Source organism: Monodon monoceros, unplaced genomic scaffold (assembly GCF_005190385.1).
Source record: "Monodon monoceros isolate NGI ecotype Baffin Bay Population unplaced genomic scaffold, NGI_Narwhal_1 Super_Scaffold_14, whole genome shotgun sequence".
NCBI lineage: Eukaryota > Metazoa > Chordata > Mammalia > Artiodactyla > Monodontidae > Monodon > Monodon monoceros.
In genome coordinates this window covers 56,970,471-56,978,762 of record NW_021703770.1, presented here as the reverse complement: position 1 = coordinate 56,978,762, position 8,292 = coordinate 56,970,471, and positions in this window count along the sequence as shown.

Below are 8,292 nucleotides of genomic sequence, written 5' to 3'. Positions count from 1 at the left end.
TTTGGTTTAAGCCACCCAATATGTGTTACTTTGTCACAGCAGTCCTAGGAAAACAATATAGCAGTCTAATTCTTGATTTTCTATTTTCCCTAAACCTGCTCCTCCCTTAGTTTCCTTCAATTTAGTAACTCCATCCATCCAGGTGTTTAGGACCAAAACCTAGAACTCATCTTTGACTTCTCTGATTCACATTCACTGTATTTAAACCATCAACAAATCCTAATGGTTTAACCTTTTAAATGTATCCAAAATCTAAGCACGTTATACACCTCTTTTTTCACCACTCAGTTCCAAGCACTGCCATTGCTCATCTGGATTACTGAAATAATTTTTCTAATTGGTCTACCACCTTCATCTTTTACCCACTGCTGTGCATTCTGAATGTATCATCCTAAATGTGCTAGAACAGAGTCAGACCATGTCTCTCATTGCTCAAGATCCTACAGTGGCTTTCCACATTAGACAGAATTAAAGCAAAAATCCTTAATGTGATCTAGATGGGTCTCTATGATCTAGTTTACTTTTCTTCCCCAATTCCTACCACTTCCCATACCTCTTTGACCTCACCTCCTACCAACTCCACCCCGATTCCAATGACAAACGTCACAGAGCCTACTTGTTTGCTGTTATCTATGTCTAAAATGTTCTTTCTACACGTATCTCATGATTAGTTTAATTTTCATGTTTAAATATGGTCTTATCTCTAAGACCTTCCCTGACCACCTATTCTCTATTGTTACAACCTCAATCCTCTTCTGCTTTATTCTTCTTCATAGGACTTATCTCCAAATGGCACAATATAAAATTTACTTGTTTGATTATTAGTTGTCTTCTCCCACTAAAATGTATATCCCACTGAAGCACATTTTAATCCTTTATTGGCTGCTGTGTCTCAGATCCTAAAAGAAGGCTTAGAACGTAGTAAGTATTTTATAGATATCTGTATAAATTAATAATTACAATGGAGACATACCATTCATCAATTTGAGCAAAAAAGCTATTTAGAAAGACTATGTATATTTACTACATGCTGCGAGATAAATATTGTAGCTATAAATGACATATTTCTTCATTTAAATATGTCTATCAAGACCAGTTTTTGGAATTAAACGGTTTTATTTACCTTCTTTAAAGTGATAAAACTGCATTTTTTAGTAATAAGGTTCAGCATTTCACTAAATCATATCTTTCTTTTAAATTGTACAATTTAGTAATAATGCCAGGGTGTTTCTCAAAGAATCCCCGCTAAAGTAATTAAATTTCCTTTTGCTTAAAATAATGCATTAGAAATGTATAAGATTATTATCAATGATAAACTCCACTTTTTCTCATGCATTTTCTTTGTATAAATTTTGTTGCAAAATGGAAACATAAGCAACTGTAAACCATCAACTCACAAATAATCTATCCCCCAATTTAAAATTTGATATTTCTATTCAGTAAACTTAATATTCTTGACCATATAAATATATTAAGTAGTAATATCTGATTACCAGCAATTTCACATTCTTATGAAATGTCTTTGAAATGTCGAGTTTTCAGGCAGAGTAGATGTCTATTGTATTTTACTGCCAAAATAACGTGTTTCAAATAGTAAAATGGCAGGGGAATACTGACTGAGCTATTAATAAAACACACCAGCTTTTAGCTGGCAAAGCAGCCTTCTTTCCATCAAACACGTCTCAGCCTTTAATAAAGAAACTCAAGTGGTGTAGGTGAAAAATTACTTTTCTCACCCGGTCATCTGTCTGCCATGTATTATTCAGGTCACCAATGTTTGTCCTGAACTGTATCATTCTGTAGTTGTGTCAGGTATGAGATACGTTCAGTGTAATTCCATCAGACTTCGTGAAGTTGATTAGAACAGATCACCTTTTGGCATGGGCACAAGTTACCTCAGCAGACTGAGTGAAAAAGACTTATTTTATCTTTGCCTTATAATAAAGAAAGAGATGAGCAAATTTATCCATTAACTTGAAAAGACTCACATATTTGGGGTGAGAACAAACTATAGTCGGTAATTCTATTGAAAATACTATAGGGAATGGATGTCTCTTCTGGAGTAAAAAAGCTTAAGTGGAGTCTGCATTTGATAGTGTGACATATTTAACCAAAGTACATGCATTTTATTATAGTCCTTAAAATGGTAAATGTTTGTCCCACAACAAAATTATAGAATGCAATAAAACATGCCAAACCTTTGAAGGTTTCCATTGCCTTTTATCCAGTATTCTTTTTGTAAAATAATTTTCACTTTGAGTTTACAAAAAATCATCTCTAAAGTTTATGTAATCATTATACTGTTAGGCCTTGATTAAGTCATAGGCTAATTTTCGCTAAAAGATTCTAAAATATTACATAACTCAAAAATATTTGTGAAGAGGTTTGGACAAATTCAAAGATGTATGAGTTAGGTGTAAGGAAACCTAGATGTAAGATCACGCCTGATGTGACCTGCGGTCTCGTGTTCCTCATCTGGTGAATAAATGAGTAGGATTCATGGGTCCCGGAGGTGAGAGTGAGCAAAATGACACATATGTGATCATACAGTAGAGTAAGTCTGTGTTCCAGTGTAGACTCTGCTACTTATTAGATTAATGATTTAGATACGTTTCTAAAATATCTAACATGAAACATGATTTAGATATGAGATAACATTTAGATAGAGAAACATGATTTAGATATGTTTCTAAAAATGAAAATAACACAAGTTATTGTGTTCTCTCCAGTGGCTCGTAAGGCCATTGGTTTTCAAGGTTACTAAAAATTTGGGTTAGGGTGATGGGAATAGGGCAAGTTAAAATACCACTAAGCTCACTGTCCTTACCATGATATAGCCAGTTTTCTTGAATAAATGTTCCTTATACAAGTCTTTTGTTAGTTTCTAGACTTCTGGTAAGGTTAAAACTAATCAAAAAATAAGATAAAATGGTTAAGTACAAAAATATTAAGTATAACAAAGTATATGCAGTCAGAAGTATAAAGAATATTTACATAATTTATAACACTTCATGATGTTAAAAATAGCATTATTGTATTTAGTCTTCATAATGACTCACATGGTAGGTATTTATTTTCCCTACTTTCTAGATGAAAACAACTAAGACTTAGAGAGTACTAGTCATTTGCCCAAAGTCACAGTTAATAAATATAGAAAAAGACAGATTAATCAGATTAATCTGACTATATTGTCTTAATTTAATTGACATCTATCATGATGATATGTAAGTATATATATCTCATATGTAATGACTAATATTTATTCAGAACCTACTATGTATCAGCGACTTGACAGGTACATTTAATGCATTGCCTTAAATAATTCTCACAAAGATCTGAAAACTTGAAAAATTAGGAGTTATTTTCCTTAAAGTTAATCTCTGCAATTAATGAATTAGAAAAAAAAATTGAACAAGTTTTAGAATGGGCAAACTTTAATACATAAAATTATTATTTAAAAAAATAAATGAAAACCCAAGAAAATTTCTAAATATAGATGCAAATATTAAAATGTATCACAATTACCTCCTTATAATGAAAACATACATTATAGTAAGTACATAGAGTCAAACTGATGGTGCCAAAGGGAAAATATCCAGAAATTAATATGACAAATTTAATAAATCAATAAAGCAATGGTAGATTGAGTATACATATTGTCTTAAAACTCATATATGACAAAATCTTCATCAATAATAATTTATTTGCCTTTTTTTTGTTTTGTTTTGCGGTATGCGGGCCTCTCACTGTTGTGGCCTCCCCCGTCGCAGAGCACAGGCTCCGGATGCCCAGGCTCAGCGGCCATGGCTCACGGACCCAGCCGCTCCACGGCATGTGGGATCCTCCCGGACCGGGGCACGAACCCATGTACCCTGCATCGGCAGGCGAACTCTCAACCACTGCGCCACCAGGGAAGCCCTATTTGCCTTTTAAAAGGCAAATAAATGCCTTAATGTACAGTTTTTATAAATGAACAACGGAATAAGCGAAAATAGATGAAGTCATTCTACTTTAAGAAAATAAAACAAGCTTTCATTTACATGAGGGGTTACCAAATCATGTTTCTGTAAAGGTCTTGATAGTAAAGATGTTAGGCTTTGTGTACAATAAAGTCTCTGTCCTAACACTCAACTCTGCCATTGTAGCAGGAAAGCAGCCAGGGATAAGACACAAATGGATGGGTCTGTCTGTATTGCAATAAAATTTTATTCAAAAAAAGTCACAGACAAGATATGACCCATGATACCAGAGTTCCTGACTTATGTCAATGAGAAAACACTTTCAATTAGTAAATGGGTAAAAATAAAGAAAACAAAGTAAGAAATTTTGTTTGTTGCAAAGGCAAGAATAAAAGAAAAACATGCTGCTGGAGTATGAATATATCATAATATATAGTAAAAGTCCAAATTTTCCTTATATTTGGACTCAAAAATTCTAATTCTTATATTTAATCTAAGGAAATAACAATATTCATTATCTAAATCTTATCATTTATCTTGGTGTATGGTCAGGCCACTTAAGATGGCTGTTCTCTTGCTCTCTGTACATCCCCTTACCGATGAGTGCTTGCTTTACCTATACCATAAGCACATGACTGACCTTCCTACTACTTGCCCCGAGCCCCAGCTAGTGACTGATCTTATCAAAGGGGAGGTGAGGGGCATGCCCCTCTACTGGTTTCCCTGGTAGCTAATAAGCCCACCTGATGTCAATTCTCCTATAACTGGTAATCTCCCCTTACCCTCTCCCCCCCCCAGGTGAAGACCGCCACCATGTCCTGCTTGCTGTCCACTGCACACAGTAGGGTGTTGCTCCAGGACCTTGCTTCAGACGTGTAAACTCCCCCATCCATTAAACTGTTGATGTCTCTGTCATTGTTTCCGGGCTCCTTCTTTGGTCTTGAAGCTGGGTAAGCACAGGGCTTGTAGGCCTTCGGGGTGCAGCCCAACACTTGGGGTTTTGCATTTGGAAAAATGAAAAATAGAAAAGGATGAAAGTGAACCATTTTGGGGGGAAACTTTTTTGGAGATTTTTTTTTAAGAAATTTCCCCCAAAATGCTTATGGGTGCTTGGAAATTCTCAATCCTAAAATACTAATAGCAAAAAAAAAAAAAAAAAAAAAAATGTGTTAAAGATTTCTCTCTTTAGCTTAGAATAATCTAGTAGAAATCAATACTCATAACTCTGATTTTTGTTTGTCGTTTCAGTAAGAGAATTCATCCTCTCTATGACTTGTCCCATTTTAAGTTCTTGACCATATTACATGAGTAAAATTATATTGGCCATCTTTTTCCTTTATTTACATAAATAAGACCATGTAGAAAATAACAAAAATAGTAACTAAAATGTGTTTATCTTGTAGTTTTTAAGACATGACCTTCTAATTGATATCTTACTTAGTTGATAATTAACCCTGTAAGATGCATTACATTTTTTTCATTCTAAATGGTATCCTGATGACCTACATGTGACAACAGTTGACCAAAGATCTACATGAGAAAACAAAGGGAACACTGAGTGAAATCATTCATATATGTGGATTTCATTTACTCTTCCCTAATGAGCAAGGTTGTTCAAACACAAAAAAGCCTCTTTCTTATTTCTTCACAGGAAAATGAGAAGGACTGATCCTCTTTGGTGTACTCCAGAATTCAGAATCACATTGGGTTAACATCTGAAACTTCAGACACCTCAGGTCAACGTTTGCTTGTTAAGCCATTCCTACAGTCTATGAGGGTAGTTGCTTTAGTTAGAGAACCTTCAAATCTTTATAGTATTCTACTTCCTTTTTGAAAAAATATTTCTCTCCATTCCTTCTTAATATCACTGTCCTAACAGCATGCATTGTTATACCTGTGATTAGATAGAATGCCTCCAAAGGACCTCCAAATAGCAAAGGGAGATCTGGAAAATAACTCCTCTGAAGTTCTCACTCCGATTGCTGCCTTAAGTTCTTTCATAAGCTGAAAGTCACAGTGAAAGGTCAAAACTAGATGTATGGTATATTAATAAAATATGGCAAAGTTCAACCAAAACTATATTACTTGAGGTACAAAGAGAGTGATATAATGCTGTCGTAACTAAATAAGGGTTGGAGGAGGAGGAGCTTTGAGAAGAAATAGGGATTTGAAATATTTCTGGAGACTTTTGATGAAGGCGGTTAAACATCAAGCAATATGTTCTAAAATGCATATTTTAATGGATCTCTATCTCTAAATGACTAATATAATTATACTTTAAATTTCAATTTTAGCATTACTAGAAGCTGGCATGTACTAGGTTAAGACTCACAGTTATTTAAATTTTGGCACGGGATAATTGTACTTAATATATAGTATCTGTGACTAGAGATCTGTAACCAGAAACATTTTTCTGTTAAAAACTTGTTTCTTGAACTGGCTTTCTGGGTCAAATGTGGTCACCTGCGAGACTTTATTCCTTACTGTACTGTGAGCATGTGAGTAAATTGAAGAGTGACGCTGCAGAACCATGACAAGCCTCTCAACCCACCCTCTCTGACATGAGTTACTAGGGCCATTATGAGGGAGCTCTGAGATGAGAGTGAGAAACCTTAAGGGCTTAATATTTAGTGAAATGTTTAGAAGTTTGAATTCCAGTCTTTATTGAGATTTTAAACTTTTTCAAGCTTAAATCTTGGATGAAATTTTCCAATAAAAATTATCTACAGTATCATTTTGGCTTTTGTCTTTGTCCTTTCAGAATGAGTCAAAGAATGAGAGTTATTTTTCATGAAAGAAGAATTTTTAAGTAAAATGTGGTATTCATAGACTAGACAAACTAAAACAAGAATATAGATTTAATTTTCAATACTTCTTTCTCCTTTAGGTAGTTAAGGTCTAAGTTGATGTACTCAACACCTATTTATGTATATACCACATTAGTAATATAAACAACATCAACCCATACTAAAATCTATGAGCCACATAAGTGAATATTCAGCTAATGGAGAACATTAACCAGAGCAGACCAGACTTATGCAATGTTAGCTTATAAATACTAATTCCAGTAATGCATAAAAATTGATTCTAGCATTGTCAAAATTAATTATGACTATTAAATTATTTAAGTGTGTCAGGGATTTGTCTATATATTTTGTGTTATTATTTCCACCATTTCTCTGACAAGGAAGCTGCCTCCCCTGCATATATTCTTTCTGAGAGTTTTATTTCCCCCTAAGAATCTTATATTTAGAAGTATATATAAATATACATAGATTCCAGAGATAGGTTTCTTGGCAGGACTAAAGGACCAATTGCATGTAAAAGGTTAAGGAAGTAGGTTTAGCCAAGAATGACTGAATTACCTGGTTTAGATAACCATTGGAGGATAAAAGAATTTAATATGGAAGGAAATTCAGGAAGATGAACAAGCCTCAGAGGAAACATATCAAATGTTATTTGGGATGTGAATTTGAAAGACAGGAATCACCAGAGTAGAGAGAGATTTCCAAAGTCTGAATGGACACTTGGAAGTAAGATCAAACAATGGTAAGTGTTGAAGTCATAGATTCAGGAGTCTAAAATCAGAAACAATAACGGATGCCTAGAAATAATCAACACAGGTCCTTGCTGAAACCATGGAAATATACAACAATGCCAAGAATGATCACAAGGTGGGAAGAGAATTATTCTGAGGGCAAAGCTCGGATTCTTTCCAATGGGAGATGCAGATGAGGGAGTGAGAGAAGAGACCTGAGCTGTCAAAAGTGCAGTAGGGGGGCTTCCCTGGTGGCGCAGTGGTTGAGAGTCCATCTGGTGATGCAGGGGACACGGGTTCGTGCCCCGGTCTGGGAAGATCCCACATGCCGCGGAGCGGCTGAGCCCGTGAGCCACGGCCGCTGAGCCTGCGCATCCGGAGCCCGTGCTCCGCAACGGCAGAGGTCACAGCAGTGAGAGGCCCACGTACCGAAAAAAAAAAAAAAAAGTGCAGTAGGAGCAAGGAGAGTCTGGACACATGCTCCATCAAGGGGTTCCTCCTTGAGGACAGGAGCAAGGCTTTGTCTGAACACCTGTTCTCAGGAGAGATCTGATAAACTCATTCACTCTCAGGTATAAGTGACTAATAATACCTTAAAACCGGAAAAAAAATCTATATTGCAGCCTAGAGATTTGTCACTTTAAAGCCGTTTCCAAAATACAAAGAAAGGAATAAAGTAGTGAAGCAAAATATCAAGATTCTTATTATTTAACAATGTCAGATGTTATACAGAAGTCAAATACTTTTATACCTTAAAAGAGGTCATGGGAACAGAGGACTTGAAAGCAAGAGCTG